The sequence below is a fragment of the Carassius auratus genome, chromosome 2, assembly GCF_003368295.1.
Source record: "Carassius auratus strain Wakin chromosome 2, ASM336829v1, whole genome shotgun sequence".
NCBI classification, from domain to species: Eukaryota; Metazoa; Chordata; class Actinopteri; order Cypriniformes; family Cyprinidae; genus Carassius; species Carassius auratus.
Genome location: NC_039244.1, coordinates 11,989,778 through 12,007,786, shown reverse-complemented (window position 1 = coordinate 12,007,786; position 18,009 = coordinate 11,989,778).

The window sequence follows — 18,009 nt, the reverse complement described above, 5'->3', positions numbered from 1 at the left end:
TTGAGCCCCTTTCACACTGCGATTCCGGCAAATACATGGGTAAAGTGTTCCGGCAATTGTTCCCGGGTCGCTAGATTTTGCACTTTCACACTACCAGTGATTACCCGGAATATCTGCATGCTTTCACACACAACCAGTAAAGATCCCGTAAAGACGCTTGACACAGGACATCGATAATTTTCAAAGTTTTTAAACGTTTTTACTTTGTGATAATTTTTTTTCTTTTTCATTATTATTTTACGTTCTTTTATGTAAAGCACTTTGAATTATGATTGTGTATGAAATGTGCTATATAAATAAACTTGCCTTACCTTGCCTACTATAAGGTGTTTTTTGCTGCATATAATGTTATTTAGTGAAAATTTATTTTATTATGTTAGTGTCAGTTGTGTTACCCTGCTGGTGTTTTGTCTTTGTATGATGTGCACAGTCTACTGGCGGCCAGGTTCTATGTGCATTGAAATTATTTATTATGTTGTTTCTTGTACCACTTGTCTTATTATGGTGAACATAAGGTAGAAATTAAAAACATACTTTAGTTACTTTAGTTTAATTAGCTTGGTATCTTAACATTATATAACTTAATAAAATATAAATGTATAGGTTGTAAGACATAGGCCTGAATATGCTCAAAAAAAAAAGAAAAAAAAAATCATACCTAGGGGTACAGCAGCTTGTCACGGCAGAACCCTCAAAGGACACCTTTGTATCTTCTTTATGCTTAAAGGGTGAATATTAGTTCATTAGAGTAGTAATATGGACCCTTGAGGTAGCTATAGGGACTTTTGCACTTCAGGAACCTTTTCATAGTACCAGAACTAATTGTGGGACTATCCACTTTTGGGCATTTTTGCACCATAGGAACTATGTTCGATTTTTGTACCGGACTGCCTTTTTAGAGAACCGAAATTAGCTTCTATTCCGGAGTAGGGTCTAACCATAGACTGTCCTTGGCAGTTGTTTTATGGAACTAACGTGGACCCTTTAGGTACAAAGTGATGCCTTTGAAGGTACTGCCCCAGTGACAAGCAGTTGTACCCCTTGTGGACCAATATAACATCCTGTTATAATAAAAACTTTGTCATTATATTGTTAATTTATAGTAGTCACAACTTTTTTTGTAGCATCACATCACTTGTTCAACAATGAATCGTCTTCATTGAATGGGTGCTGTCAGAATGAGAGTTCACACAGCTAATAAAACCTTTTCAATAATCCACAAGCAATCCATACGACTTTAATGCATCAATTAATGTCTTGTGGAGTGAAAAGCCACATATCACACATACATATTACAAAAAGAAAATTCATCATGAAAACATTTTTGAACTTGCTATATCTTCTGTCTAAAGTAGGGGCTCTTTATCTTTTAATATTTCTCCAGTGGAAAATATATTGTCTAATTTGAAACAGGAAAGAAATATGCAATAAACATAACTGATAAATCCACAGCAGTTCACATTTTGACAGTGGTGTATGTATAAAGTAACTGAAAGTCATACTCAAGTAAAAAGAAAAATATTTGGTAGAAGTTGAAGTCACCGTTTAGTGAGTAAAAATATTGAATTAATTATTAAAGTATCTGATATAATTAAAGGGTTAGTTCACCCAAATAGAAAAATTATGTCATTAATAACTTGGAACATGCTGTTCCAAATCCATAAGCCCTCCGTTTATCTTTGAAACACAGTTTTAGACAGAGAGCTCTCAGTCCCTCCATTGAAACTGTGTGTACGGTATACTGTCCATGTCCAGAAAGGTAAGAAAAATATCATCAAAGTAGTCCATGTGACTTCAGAGGGTCAGTTAGAATTTTTTGAAGCATTGAAAATACATTTTGGTCCAAAAATAGCAAAAACTACGACTTTATTCAGCATTGTCTTCTCTTCCGTTTCTGTTGTGTGTCACACACCTGCATTGTGAGAGAGAGTTCAAAACAAATCAGTTTGTCATATCCAGTTTGCGAACAAATCATCCGATGTAACCGGATCTTTTTGAACCAGTTCACCAAATCGAACTGAATCGTTTTAAACGGTTTGCGTCTCCAATACGCATTAATCCACAAATGATTTAAGCTGTTAACTTTTTTAATATGGCTGTAACTCCCTCTGAGTTCAAACAAACCAATATCCCGGAGTAATTCTTGTAGGCTACTCAAACAGTACACTGACTGAACTGCTGTGAAGAGAGAACTGAAGATGAACACAGAGCCGAGCCAGATAACAAACAATATACTGACTCGTTCACGAGTCAAGAATCGGTTGCATCTGTTTTTGGCAGGGGGGCAGGGTTGGGTGCCGCCATTGGCTAGTGGACCCCAAACTGCTGTTAGCATTCCATTGACTCCCATTCATTTTGGCGTCACTTTGACAGCAAATAACTTTAAATCTGAGGCATTTAAAGACTCCATTTGTCCATTCATTATTTCTAAAGAAACACGAAAATGTATAAAAGGCCCCATTACCTTGTATCTTACGTTGTGGCCCCGTAGAAGCAGTTTTTGTAAACAAGTTTTTGCAAACGATTGCGTCATAACCTGCGACTCTCTGTCGCACAGTAGATAAATCACCATATGGACAGGAGGAGAAGCTCGCAGGCAATCTTTTACTGTCTATGAGGCAATCAGGGGGACGCTGAGGCATAAAGTCAAGGGAGAAGCGCATAGAGAGTCCATAAAAGCAACGGGACAAAATTATTCAACAACGTCTGCAAGATTCAGTGGGTGATTCAGATTTCTCTTGGCACAGCGGTTAGAAGACTTACAGGTTTCTCACGTGACATTTATGTCATCAAGTTCAGTTTGAGTCTGCGCAGTACACTCGACCCCCAGGAAATGCGTGCTTCTAATTGATTTCACTTGTCTCAGTTGAATCCAGTGGGGTCACTGTGTCCATTTCTTTTACTGTCTATGGTTTTCGGATCACCAGTAGTTCTTTCGGACAGTTCGATACAATAAACCGGTTGAAGAAAATGGTTCACCGGTTCTTTTGCGCTCGACGTAATGGCGTCATTGGCGATGATTGCCCTTGATTCAAGCGTTCGGTTTACCCGCGCTCATAACACTAGCACAGAATCAGTTCAAAATCAATCAGCAAAAGAATCAGTTCGGTTCAGAGGCTCTGTGTGTCAGTCTGCTTCACGCTGAATCACACATGTGCAGTATCATCAGTTCCTCGGTTCTCGAATTGCACACGTCTGACAGAAACGGTTCTTGACTCGAGAATGAGTCAGTGTGTTGTTCGTTATCTGGCTCGGCTCGGTGTTCATCTTCAGTTTTCTCTTCACAGCAGTTCAGTCAGTGTTTGAGTACATGAATTACTCCGGGATATTGGTTTGTTTGAACTCTGGAGGGAGTGTCAGCCACATTACTCTGGAGGGAGTGTCATCCACATTAAAAAAGTTAACAGCTTAAGCCATTTGTGGATTAATGCATATTGGAGACACGAACCGTTTAAAACGATTCAGTTCGATTTCATTCATTCATTCATTAGACTTTATTGTCCATCTTAGTGGAAATTTGTCTCTCCGAACAGAAATACATCAATGACACCACATTTAAACTTACATTAAAATACACACAGTTAAGAGTACAATTCTACCACCATCAACATACAAAAAAAAATAATAATAATAAAAAAAAAAAAAAATTGGAAAGCAGCGCAGCTGATTAAAATAAGATAGGTTTTGGTCTACTATAAACACATTTTTAAAACAATTTCAGTTTAGATTAAGTTCCTGTATGGCATGGGGAATAAAAGATCTCTTATAGATGTTTTCCGGCTCGCCCTTGGCTCGCCCTTGGCTCGCCCTTGGGACCCTAAATCTACAGCCAGATGGAAGCAATTTGGTGAACTGGTTCAAAAAGATCCGTTTACATTGAATGATTTGTTCGCGAACCGGATATCACAAACTGCTTTGTTTTGAACTCTCTCTCACAACAGACACGGAAGAGAAGACAATGCTGAATAAAGTCATAGTTTTTGCTATTTTTGGACCAAAATGTATTTTCGATGCTTCAAAAAATTCTAACTAACCCTCTGATGTCACATGGACTACTTTGATGATGTTTTTCTTACCTTTCTGGACATGGACAGTAAACTGTTCACCAGCTTCAATGGAGGGACTGAGAGCTCTCGGACTAAATCTAAAATATCTTAAACTGTGTAACAAAGATAAACAGAGGTCTTATGGGTTTGGAACAACATGAGGGTGAACTAACCCTTTAAACATACTTAAGTAATGAAAGTAAAAGTACAAAAGTGTGTGTATGTGTGTGTGTTCATAAACAGCTTGAGTAGTGAGATTGTGTTCAGTTCTAACTATTTCTTCAATTTCGTATTTTTGGGTAAGAATAAGAAGCACCTCATTGAGTACTTTCATTCCAACATAAGATAACATTTCTGGAATCTGCATCTGAAATAGCATGTAGCCAGTAGTTTATGTATCTCAGAGGGGACATGGATTCATTTAAACTGCAGTTAGAGATGCATAAATAGGCTTAATGATTTGTTTTTAACATAAAATTTTGACTACTGATATTTGAAATAATTTAAAACATGAAAAAAAAAAAAAAAAAAATTTAAATGTGAAATAAAAACCGCCAATAGGTGATAGCAAGTGAATTTTAATGAGTGAGTCATTGAGATTCAACCGATTTATTCAAACGGCTGATTCATTCACAAACAAAGCATTTGACTGCATTAATGAGTGAATCACTGAATCATTTATTCAACCGATTCTTCAAAAAGCTGATTCATTCAATAAGTAAACATTTACTCCATTGCTCGGAGATGCAAAACAGTGCTGTGAACTTTGTTTGAAACTATTTTCTTTAGCAAAATTTAGAAAAAAAACAAACAAGCAACATTGTGTCTTAAATGTAAGTCACTTATTGCTTTACTGAACTTGTATAAAATGATTATTAAATGGGACTATGCATCTGCAGAAAAAAAATTACTCTTTGTGTGATATAGATTAAGTTAACTAGGCCTACATTAAATTATATAAATATAAAAAGAATACAGAAGAATTATTGCTGTCTACAATTTAGAATGCCTGGAATATTTAGTTTTAATAGCCTAAGTTAATGTGTGCATGTGCACTCTGTGTATGATTTGGTGATGTAGACTAACATTACTTGATAACATCAGATTGCACATCATTACAATGACACTCACTATATCATTGAAGACGATTTTGTATTTTGCACACCCCAGCCTTGACTTAGTTAAAGGGATTGTTCACTTTGAAATTAAATATTGGTACCTGTATGTTTTAGCTTACCTCAAAGGCATCCAAGATGAAGGTGTCTTTGTTTCCGCAATAGTTTCAATTTTGATATTTTTAGGTCACACTTCTTGTCTGTGACTCATATAATGGAGGTCTAATGGTCACCACCTCAAAAAGCATGCACAGAGAAGTCCAAATTAAACAATTCCCCATCGTAAGTACACATTGTTGGTCTAAGACACGAAACGAGCGTTTTGTGTGAGAAAACAAACAGTGTTTATGTAGTTTTTACCTCTTATACACAACCACGTCCAAGTGATGTGAGTGCGTGCGTGCTTCCTGGTGTGTGACGTGTGTGTGCGTTCTGGCTTAGTCTGAGCAAGCGCCAGAAAGCACCAGAAGTGATCTCTCGCACGTGTACGTCACTGATTGTCTACTGTTTACCACATGATACCACTCTACACTGTCTGAAATATAATGCAGTAATTGTAATTAATTGGTTTATAATGCACCCTATAATCGTTGCCATAATAATAAAAATACAACACATTACTCAATCTATTGACAGCATGCCATTGAGTCCCTCTGGCTTTGGATATTGCCTCCTGTTTATACGTGGTAAACTAAACACAATGTGCAAAATGCTGCGGCTCAACAGCGAAGAAAACTCAGGATCTTCAGTCAGGCAGGTGTGTGATACGATATTGTCAATGTCCTCGTCGTTGTCTTGTAGTTGTGGCATTACTATTTTCCATTTGTGACAACATATGCTCTCCAGTTCTGTTGGCATCTCACAACACTTGAGATCTCTGTCTCTCTGAGGCTTGAAGACGTGCTGCTGCAGCAGATGCTTCTTCCAGCAGATGCTTCTTCCAGCGCTCTGAGTTCTTGATCTGTGTAACTTTATTCTGGTTAAAATACATATGGTTGTGAAAAAAATTCAACATTGTCTGTTGATATATTGAAATCGTCTTCCATTGCAATATCCTGTACGTCTAAATATATTTAGATCTTCACAATGAAAGGTAACGCCTCCAAAATCTCTGTGTAAACAATGAGTGACGTACATGCGCGAGAGATCATTTCCGGCGCTTGTGCAGACTAAGCCAGAGCCCGCACAAACAACAGGAAGCACACGCGCCCTCAGATCACTTGGACGTGTTTGTATATAAGAGGTAAAAATGATATAAATACTGTTTGTTTTCTCACTAACTACTCGTTTCGTGTCTTTGGTCATCAGTGTGTACTTACGATGGGGAATTGTTTAATTTGGACTTCTCTGTGATTGCTCTTTGAGGTGGTGACCATAGACCTGCATTATATGAGTGACAGACAAGAACGGTTTGACCTAAAAATATCAAAATTGACACTACTGCGGAAACAAAGACACCTACATCTTGGATGTCCTTGAGGTAAGCTAAAACATACCAAAATTTAATTTCAAAGTAAACTATCCCTTTAAAGCTCCAATATGGAGGAATTTTGTAATAAAATTTCCGAAAATAACTTGCACAGTGTTATATATTTCCTCCAGTTGTGTACAATATCTCAAAAGTCTCCAAAGATTTTTTATTTCAGAGAAATTACGATGTTAAATAACTGGCCGTCCTGGAAAAGAAATGTCGCCTCTCCGTGATGCAATGTCCGCTCTATACTTTGTTTCCTGTGTAGACCATGTGATGTTCCACCACAGCGGAATATCACATGGTCAAATGCGGAAGTGGTGGTTACGTTATAGCCGCGCGTATTGTTTGGTTGCCGTTGTTATGGATCACGATTACTCTTTGGCGACTATTGAAGTGCCAGTAAAACGTAAGCGTCCATAATCGGATACACGCAGACTGTGTGACAAACGGAGGAATAAAACCAGGATAAATATCGCCCAGGCGTTTACGAGATGGAGCTGCGCGAAAATCTTGGACTTGACAGAGACTCTGCTCTCGCGAGTGTATTGATAGACTGGTAAGCAAATCAATTATTTATTTTGTTATTGTACAAGTAACGCAATAGTTACAGTAAAGATGATTTTAATAGATATGAATTACACCACATGCCTGTACATTCTGTCACTGTAGCATTTTTTTTGTCAATAACGTTACCTGTGAGAAAATAACATAACGTGGCAAATGGACTGTCTCAGTTTCAATAATAGCACTTATAAACAAAGTTATATTGCTCTTTGTACTAAGGTAAGGATTTTTATCATGTGTGGTGACCGAGATTATGGCAGTACAATTAAATACAATCGGATACGTGTTGTTAAAAATATATTTAGTCATTACTTGCAAATGTTCTTTCAAATTTACTTTTAGAACGATTGGTTTGAGCATGTTAGATAACATGGCATTAACCATAAACACGTAGCCATTTAGCCTCCTTGTTAGTGCGTCCGCCTCCCATGCCGAAGATCCAGGTTCTAGGCTTCGAGCCCCACTCGGAGCAAGTGCGAGGAGCGTCAGAGAGGACCCGGGAGAGAGGGGTATTACATAAAATAATACGATCAAATATACAGGTAATACAAAAACGAATAAATTACCTCATCCGTGATCATGATTCGTTTATCCAATTTAGATACATTGCTATGGTGAAAACGCATTAAAAATTACATCTCCCATCGTCACCTGCTTCATAGCGTCATCAAGCTTTGCCTTTGTTATTGTTGGAAATGCGCCCTCTTGTGGTCAATTACAAATATTGCATATTGCAGCTTTAAATCATCCGCGGTTGTGTGCGACGCACAGTTGTTTGAGTGTTCCCTTATCGAGTCGGTCTCTCGACATTACGTATGGGGAAATCCATTTCCTCGAAATTATGAAGTCTGATTGAATAACTCTTTTGCTTGCAAATAGCCAATGGCGCCCTCGCCCTCACCTGATTGGCTGACAGCCATCAATATAGGTGACGGTGGGCGCCAAAACCCTCAGAATCTTTTTTCTCGACGGATTCTGTCGAGGTACTGGCGTCGGCCCAACGCCCACGCCACCCTCACGTGGAAGATCCCCTCTCACACTTTGAGGCCAGTTACCGCCCTCCACTAGAAGCGCGGGAAATGGTCTCGTTTGGATATGACGAGGACGACGCCATGTCTGCTAATGCCTCAGACCCGGGAGCGTGGTCCGAGGCCCCGTCTTAAGCCGCCCCCGCCTCGCTGGATGCCGAGCTTATGGCGATCCTCACGGAGGCGGTGGCAGATATGGAATTGGAGTGGACAACCCCCAAGAGATGGATGCCGTCTAAGAGATGGATGGACGGTTCTTTCCTTGGCGCGGGCCGCCAGGCTGAAGGCCCGCAGAGACCCGCGCCTTTTTTCTCTGAGGTCCACGAGGAACTCACCCGGTCATGGCGCTCCCCTTACTCAGCCCGAGCCCATGCACAGGGGACCCAGCTGCTGACGACGGTGGAAGGGGCGGAGAAATTAGGATACGCGCGACCCGTCGAGGATGCTATCGCGGCCCACCTCGCGTCTTCTCCCGGCTGGAAAACCGCCTCTTTGCCTTCTAAGCCATGTCGAGCTACTGCTCACATCGCCGAGAAGGCGTACATATCTGCTGGACATGCAGCATCTGCCCTCCACACGATGGCAATCCTGCAGGTCTTCCAAACTCGGCTCCTTGGGTCCCTGGATGAGGGAAGCCCGGACCCAGAGTCGCTCAGGAAGCTGCGCACGGTGGCGGATCTCGCTCTCGCGGCGTCGAAAAAGGTAGCGCAGGGAATCGGCCGCAATATGAGCAGCCTTGTGGTCCTGCATCGCCATCTGTGGCTGACGCTGTCTGGCATGCGCGATGCCGAAAAGAGGCAGTTCCTGGATGCACCGGTGAGCCCCACCGGTCTTTTCGGTGTCACGGTGGAATCTCTGTCGGAGAAATAAGCCGAGACCGTCAAGCAGTCTAAGATGATGCCTCATCTTTTGCCGAATGGGTCTCAAGCCCCCCCTGCAGCGAGGTCCAGATCTTCTTCGGCACAGCGCCAAGCGGGAAATGCCAGGCGCGCGTTCCCGAGCGCAGCAGAGCATCGTGAGCCAGAGCCACCATTCCGCCAGAGGCAGCCCAGGAAGCCCCGTTTTGGTCCTAAACCGACCTCTAGCAGCCAAGGGCGCCCGGCTGGCAAGAAGGAGCAGCGTTCCTGATGCTCGTGCCAGGGGGAAGAAAGCGCGGGACGTGTTCGTCGGACCCGCGGCGAAAAGTGCGTGTTCCCGCCCCGAGTTCGTCAAAGATGAGAATGTGGTGAGAATGAAACCGCTGTGTTCTGTTTCAATAAACATGCATTACATGCCTCAGCAAAAGAGCTTTCTTCCTCCCTCTACTATTACCCGCTACATAAGCGAAGCCTCTCCTCCGAGAGACGCTTCGCAAAGCGGAAGCTCGGGGAAACCCGAGGAGGTGACTATGTATGTTCCCGTGCAAGAAGCCGCGAACGAGTCACCTGCCATTCATATAGCGGTCAATGCTTCCCCAGTGGCTGGCGCGCACGCCCCGCTGCAGCATGCATTAATACCCTCTGTATTGAGTCATCTCAGCGCATGGGCGACGCTCCCCGCGGCATCTTATTGGGTGATCAACATGATAAAACGCGGCTATACGCTGCAGTTCGCTCGCAGACCACCCCTCTTCGGCGGTGTGATTATGACAGAAGTGTCAGAACAGAGTGCCCCGCTGCTACGAGCAGAAATATCCTCTCTCCTGGCCAAACAAGCAGTAGAGATAGTGCCCGTGGAACGGAGAAATTCCGGTTTCTACAGCCGTTATTTTCTAGTTCCGAAAAAGGAAGGAGGTATGCGCCCCATCTTAGACCTGAGATTACTGAACAAAGCGCTCGCGAAACGCACGTTCAAGATGATAACTGTGAAGCAGATCCTCGCGCACATTCAGCCCGACGATTACTTCATTGCAGTGGATCTAAAGGATGCTTACTTCCACATCCAGATAGCCCCACATCACAGGCGCTTCCTGCGTTTTGCATTTGAGGGTGTGGCATACCAGTTCAAAGTGTTGCCGTTTGGGCTTGCTTTGGCTCCCCGTGTATTTACAATATGCATGAATACAGCGCTCGCTCCCCTGAAGCTCAGTGGAATGCGCATACTGAACTATCTCGATGACTGGTTAGTCATCGCATGGTCGAGAAGCGCTCTCGAGGAACACAAACACAGACTCCTCGCCCATCTGACAGGTTTGGGGCTGTCTGTGAACATTCAGAAGAGCACACTGCAGCCGCGCCAATATATCACATTCCTGGGTATGATACTGGACTCGCGCTCTATGACCGCGAAGCTGTCAGAGCTGAGAATCCAGTCGATTCAAAATACACTAGCCCTCTTCGTTCAAGGCAGAGCTATCCCCTTAAGAACGTTTCAGAGGTTGCTCGGTCTGATGGCGGCCGCAGCCTCCGTCTGCAGACTGGGCTTGTTACACATGAGACCGCTTCAACACTGGTTACAGAGCCGAGTGAAGCCGCGGGCGTGGAGAGCGGGAACGGAATGCCTTATCATAACGCGTTCATGTCTCGAGACTCTGGCACCTTGGTTCGGCACGACCATATTCGAGCAGGGTGCTGCTATGGGCAGAGTGGTCAGACGTGTAGTGGTCACTACGGATGCTTCACTATCAGGCTGGGGAGCCCTATGCGATGGCAGACCAGCATTCGGTACGTGGACAGGGGACCAGACGCGCTGGCATATAAACTGCTTGAAGATGGAAGCGGTTCATCTAGCGCTGCAGAGTTTCCTTCCGTTTGTGAAACACCGTCATGTTCTCATCAGAACGGACAACACGGCGGTGGTGGCGTACATCAATCACCAGGGAGGTTTGCGTTCGCGATCCCTGCAGGGATTAGCGAGACAGCTGCTGTTATGGACAGACAGGGTACTTCTGTCGATTCGAGCAGTGCACGTACCAGGCAGTTTGAATTGCGGCGCGGACATGCTGTCGAGGGACGGCATTGTACACGGAGAATGGAGGCTCCATCCGCAAACGATAAATATGATCTGGAATCTGTTTGGCAAAGCTGAGATCGACCTCTTTGCGTCGCAAGAGAACGCCCACTGCCCTCTGTACTTCTCACTGACAGCATCCCCCCTGGGGGGAGACGTGCTGTCGAGCCGCTGGCCAAAGGGACGGAAGTATGGTTTTCCCCCAGTCAAGTTAATGCCGCTGGTGCTGCAGAAGATCAGGGAGGAGAGATGTGCGTTGATCCTGGTAGCACCCAAATGGCCCAACCAGCCGTGGTTCCCGGAACTGGTGAACATGTCGCGGCTTCCCCCGTGGCGGATCCCGCCGAGAAGGGACCTCTTATCCCAGGTGAGGGGCACCATATGGCACCCCAACCCAGAGCTTTGGGATCTGCATGTGTGGCAGATCAGCGTGGAGTATATCAGAGAGTGCTGCACACAATAGCAGAGGCTAGAGCCCCTTCGACGAGGCGTTTATACACTCTGAAGTGGAAAGTATTTGCCAACTGGTGTGTTGACAAAAATGAGGACCCCAGGAGTTGCGATATCTCCATTATTCTGACCTTCCTACAGGAACGTCTGGATGCTGGCAGTACCCCATCTACAGTGAAAGTCTACGTGGCCGCTATCGCCGTTTTTCTTGATTTGCTAGACGGCCATTCAGTGGGGAGGCACCCCCTGATAACGAGCTTTCTTCGGGGAGCTAGGCGGCTTAATCCACCCCGCCTTCGTCAGATGCCGGTCTGGGACCTGTCATTAGTGCTTAGTGCGCTGTCCAACCCACCTTTTGAACCAGCCGAGTTTAGCGACCTTAAAGTGCTTTCATTTAAGACGGCGCTACTGCTCGCGCTAGCTTGCGGGAAAAGAGTGAGAGACTTGCATGCCCTGTCAGTGCATAGCGCGTGTATGCAGTTTGGACCGGACGATTGTATGGTCAGACTTTTACCCAAACGCGGCTATTCGCCTAAAGTGCTCTCAACGCCGTTCAGAGCTCAGATAGTTACAATTCAAGCATTTTGCCCCGAGGAGGACAGTAATTCAGTGTCTCAGAAGTGCGCTTTGTGCCCCGTGCGTCCCCTGCGTGCATATGTGAACAGAACTAGCCAGTTTCGAACTTCAGAGCAGCTTTTCGTCTGCTACGCGGGTGCCAAGAAGGGCAGCGCGCTGTCGAAGCAGAGGCTATCATGCTGGATAGTGGAGGCTGTGCGACTAGCTTATGCTTCCCGGGGAACTGCCTGCCCAATCGGGGTGCACGCCCACTCCACAAGGAGTTTGGCTTCGTCATGGGGTTGGCCGAAAGGTATGTCTATTCAGGACATTTGTTTCGCAGCGGGCTGGTCATCTCGCAACACGTTTGCGAGATTCTATAATCTGGACATTCCCTCGTTCGCATCACATGTGCTGTCAGTGCAGGAGGAGGGAGTTGAGCAGTCTTTGGACTAAGCTATGGGCACGCCCTGCCTAGCGCGTGCACTAGCCGTGGTTTCTACCAGGTCAGCGTCAGTAATTGTTGTAATAGCTGCGGTTGAGGTATTCATTCACTATCTAATGTGGTCCCTTTATTATGCCCGCATTATAAGCCGGCAGTGTATTCCCAAGCACCAACATATTGCTGCATTTTCCCCATATCACACCAGTGTTGCTTATCTGGGTGCACTGGATTACGATGGTGTAAGAGCTGATTTGGCTCTGTGCCAAGAGATGTTTCAACCAGGTCCGGTACCCGACCTAGAGCTAACGCGCTGTAAGAACTAGTGCTTATGCTCTTCTGTGGCTGGATGCGAGCTGGGCCGGACAGTATTTCCCACACAGCGGGGGTTTTATTGTTCCCCATACGTAATGTTGAGAGACCGACTCGATAAGGGAACGTCCCCGGTTACTCACGTAACCTTAGTTCCCTGAGAGGAGGGAACGAGACATTACGTAACCTGCCATGTGGAAAGACCTTCCAGCCTCATTACTCTCGTTCAGTGGAAGATTCTGAGGGTTTTGGCGCCCACCGTCACCTACATTGATGGCTGTCAGCCAATCAGGTGAGGGCGAGGGCGCCATTGGCTATTTGCAAGCAAAAGAGTTATTCAATCAGACTTCATAATTTCGAGGAAATGGATTTCCCCATACGTAATGTCTCGTTACCTCCTCTCAGGGAACTAAGGTTACGTGAGTAACCGGGGACGTTTTCAGGAGTCTAACTTGCAAACGTCAGACCACTGATTCGTCAAACCTGCTTTCCTGCAGTCTGTGTTCTTCTGACTGTTTTGTAGTAACGAATATACTTACAGGAAGTGTATTGGAGTAAAAGTAAACATTTTAATTAGGAAATGTAGTGGAGTAAAAGTAAAAGTTGCCTGAAATATAAAAACTGAAGTAAAGTACAGATTCTCGCAAAAAAAAAAAAAAAAAAAACTTAAGTACTGTAAAACACACAGTTTTACACTTCACAAGATGTTAAATGATGGGCTGGAGCTAAATCAATTCCTTGTGAATTATTGTGATTTTTTGTGTTTTCATTAGCTGTTCGAATCCATTGGTCCATTGGCAGTGATGCAATAAATACATTTCTCAAAATCTCTTATGATGAAGAAACAAACAACATCTACATCTTGGATAACCTGAGGGTGAGTAATTCTTTAGCAATTTTTTTTTTTTTTTTTTTTTTTTTTGAGTGAACTATACCTTTAAATCAAGTGAAAAAAGTGTGGACACCTCGGTGCTCAATATCAGCTTGAGAGACCCTTTCTATTCAGCTCAACAGTACCAGCAGTGACCCTTTAAACGTTGTTGCAGATTGCCTTAAGATCATCACACTTCACTGTTCTGAGAGACCACGGGGAAAATGCAATCATACTCTGGACAGAGGGGGCCAGCCGACTTCAACTAACCACAGATGAAAAGATGTTTATTACGCATTTCTGCACCAAATGTAACAGCTTGGCCTGAGCATCATTATATACCCTGTATTGATTTCCAATAGCCAGCACATGTGACTGTTGCCTCTGGGGCCTTGGTCACCAACTGAATTGGGAGCTTGCAGTCCTTTGTCACTGAATCAGATTATTGATGAGAGAAGTGGGTCCTCTGGCTATAGTGTTTCATATAACCTTTACCTAACCCTCCTCTGCTTGTCCGACAACAGTTCGGCCGCCTGTGAAAAACTGCCAGTCCTTGCGGGTGTCCACTATTTCTGTGAACCTTGCAGAAACTAAGCAGAGCTAATTTTATTGTTAAGAGGTCACAGTGTGAATATACATGACTCTTTGGTTAACATAAGGTTTGCTGCCGGGCTCGATCTGCCATGGTTACCTGATATAGTGTTTCCATAATTATTCAAACAGCGCTGTGCATCTCATTTAGCTTGAACTCAGGTGAACTATTCGATACGGTGATCCCGCTGACCCCTCTGTAATCACTACAATCTGTTTGCCTCTGTTGATTAAAGCCTTTTACAACATTCACAGAAGGCCTGTATGCACCCAGAATAATGACACAAACAGGACCATAAACAAGACCATTTTCAAGCCTGAGTCTTTGTGTTACAGTCCCTTTTGTCAATATTAATTATATATTAATAGAAAATGTTTTTTACCCTCTCTCAATGGTTAATATCTTCGCCTGCAACCTTGAATCTGACTTTCTTTTGTAATAAAACTTTTATTCCTCCTTGTATCCTCCATTTGGATCAGTTTGCCCATGCTTTTAATTGAAACCCCAATGTTAGCTGTTTTCAATCTCATTTGATCAATACAAGACTGGTTATTAGTGCAACACCTTTGTGGAAGCATTACAGCTGTGTATACAATATATTTTCTGTTTCATAATATATATGTTATGTGGTTACTAAATAGTCATACATATAAAAGATCACCTTGATGAACACTGGGGTCCAAAGAATGTAGACCTTAATCAGAGTAGTGCATATTTCATTCATGGCAGAGTTAATATGAGGCTGTGAAGGATAGAAGTACAGTGTGTACAATAGATTAGTAGTTTAACAGCATGTCAATTGTTCAGCTGACAAAACAACTTTCTAAAACACTTTCAATATAGACGAAATTTCCATAAAACTGTTTTGGAAATTGTGAGTTGTGAAAATTACATGCAACCTAGGAGTTTCATCCAGTGCATGTCAATGACGTTTATAAGACTGTATATTGGAACCCCCAAAATACATTTTTCAATATTATATTTAGTTTTCTATGAAAAGTCATACTTTGATGGTGAGTAAATTACATTTATTTTAGTGATATTTTAGTATTGTTTATATTACCGCATTTAATCAATTGTATTAGCTTTCATTTTTATATTTTCAGTTTTCATTAGTAATTTACGGAAGTTCTAAGCGGCCATGCAATATATATATTTTTTCCTTCTTGTTTTCTCGTTATAACGACTTAATTTTTTCTTTATCTCAATATAATGATAGTTGTTTTCTCATTATAACGACTTAATTTTCTCGTTATCTCAACAAAACGAAAGTTGTTTTCTCGTTACAACGACTTAATTTTCTCTAAGAAGGTACAAGTCTGTGCCAGCAGGTGGCATAGACCTGTATATAACCGATAGGGTGTTGTACACTATTCACTTTACTGTACGCGGACCTTCCTCGTGAACGCTATAATTTGTGCAGTCTTGTTCATTACTGACATTTAATTAATTCATAAATGTTAATTGAATAAAAATGATTATTTTGAGTATTATGTTCTTGCTAGATGCATGAGTTTCATGTGAACACATGAACGCTCTTTTCAAACAGAAGCTTGTAACACACATGATATCTGTCACAGCTTATAATGACTACTAAAAATGACAAATTATATATAATTTTATTTCAAATAAAGGGAAAATTAAAAGTGAGTTTTATCCAAGCAGCTATAAAAGATCTTAGAATAGTTCTGCATCCTTCTGAAGGCGCTCAGCCTGTGTTTGCGGTGTTGTCATTTAAACATGTTAATTACAAAAACAAAACGTTTAGTGTACTGTCTCTGGAAAAATCAACAGTGATTGATCAGCCTTTATTTATGTATTGTAGACGTTATTACCTAGGTGAAAATTTACTGAAATACAGGCTATAGTAAGCAGGGCCGGCTCTAGGTTATTTGGTGCCCAAGGCGAGAGAGCACCCCCCAACCCCTACACCCCTCGGAAAAAACAACTCCACATTTATTCCATAGTTATTCATTTTTTATTTTAAATGTTCAGACAACAACTCTTTAAAAGCAACAACCTGAAGTAGACAGTAGAAAACAATAGAGAAGCAGCTTTCATAATAGATACATACATTTAATTAACTTTTTTTTATATATAATTCTGCAATTTTGCGCCCCATCCGGCAGATGGTGCCCCAGGCGGCCGCCTGTGTCGCCTGTCGGCAAAGCCGGCCCTGACAATAAGAGCGCCTGCATGATTGTCCATCAGATACCTGTCAAAGTTGAGTTCGTTACTATAGCAACAGTAAAACTGTCATGTCATTATAACGAGAAAACAAACTTTCATTATGTCAAGATAACGAGAAAATTAAGTCGTTATAACTAGGGGTGTGCATGGATAGTCAAACATTCGAATATTCGTTCTACTCTAATTTAATCGATAAATAAAAATGATATTCGAATTTCGCCAAAAAAAAAAAACAAAAAAAAAAAGGAAAGAAAAAATTCACAAAACCTAATTTGGTCACTTTCTGTGATTCTCCACAGCATATTTGAAGTTCACATATCGTGCCTAAAAACGCGTGGAAAACGCTAGGCGTGTCACTTTCTCCTTTCCAAAGCGCTCGGGCAGAAGCGCTTCTGAGGCTTCTGCTGTTGCTAAGCAACAATGACGTGCTCTCTCCATGAAGACGCGGAAATTTCAGCAAAGGATAAATGTATTTGCAGCACAAAAAATCGCTTTCAGTAGCTCTGCTACTAAATTTATTTCAAAATGGCAATCCATATACAGCTACGATCAGCTGTTCCTTCATCGTTTTCTCCATGGCCGGCCTTATTGTTAACAGACTAGGAGCCGACTTTCACCCGATCATGTTTACATGCCCGTATTTCTTAACAAGAACATGTAAAACAATAGAAAAAAAAAAGCAAAAAAGATTTGCTGACAGTTTCAAAGTTTCAAAGTTAAGTGTAGGCTACGTTCTGCAGTAGCCTAATTGCTTTTTTTTTTTTTTTTTTGCTTTTAATCTGTACTTTTGTTTGTTTGCATGCATTGTTAAAGGTTTTCAGCTACAAAACACGATGTGTAATGTTCAAGCTTATTTCATCATTTTTCAAGCTTAAAATGACGGAAACAATAAATGTTGCTGAAAAAATAACGTTGGTCTCATTAAACTTCATTTAAATAAACTAATATTCGAATATTAGTTTTTTTGTGAGCTCAAATATTCAAATGTGATATTTGCGGAAAACCATCCCTACCATACCCATCCCTAGTTATAACTAGAAAACGACTTTCGTTATGTCGAGTTAACGAGAAAATTAAGTTGTTATAACGAGAAAACAACTTTCGTTATGTCGAGATAATCAGAAAATTGTCATTATAACAAAAAAAAATAGTTTCGTTATGTCAAGATAACGAGAAAATTAAGCCGTTATAATGAGAAAACGATTTTCGTTATGTCGAGATAATGAGAAAATTAAGTCGTTATAATAAGAAAACAAACTTTCGTTATGTTGAGATAACGAGAAAATTAAGTCATTATAACGAGAAAATGACTTTCGTTATATCGAGATAACGAGAAAATTAAGTCGTTATAAGGAGAAAATGACTTTCGTTATGTCGAGATAACGAGAAAATTAAGTCATTATAACGTGAAAGCAAGAAGGAAAAAAATTATAATGCATGGA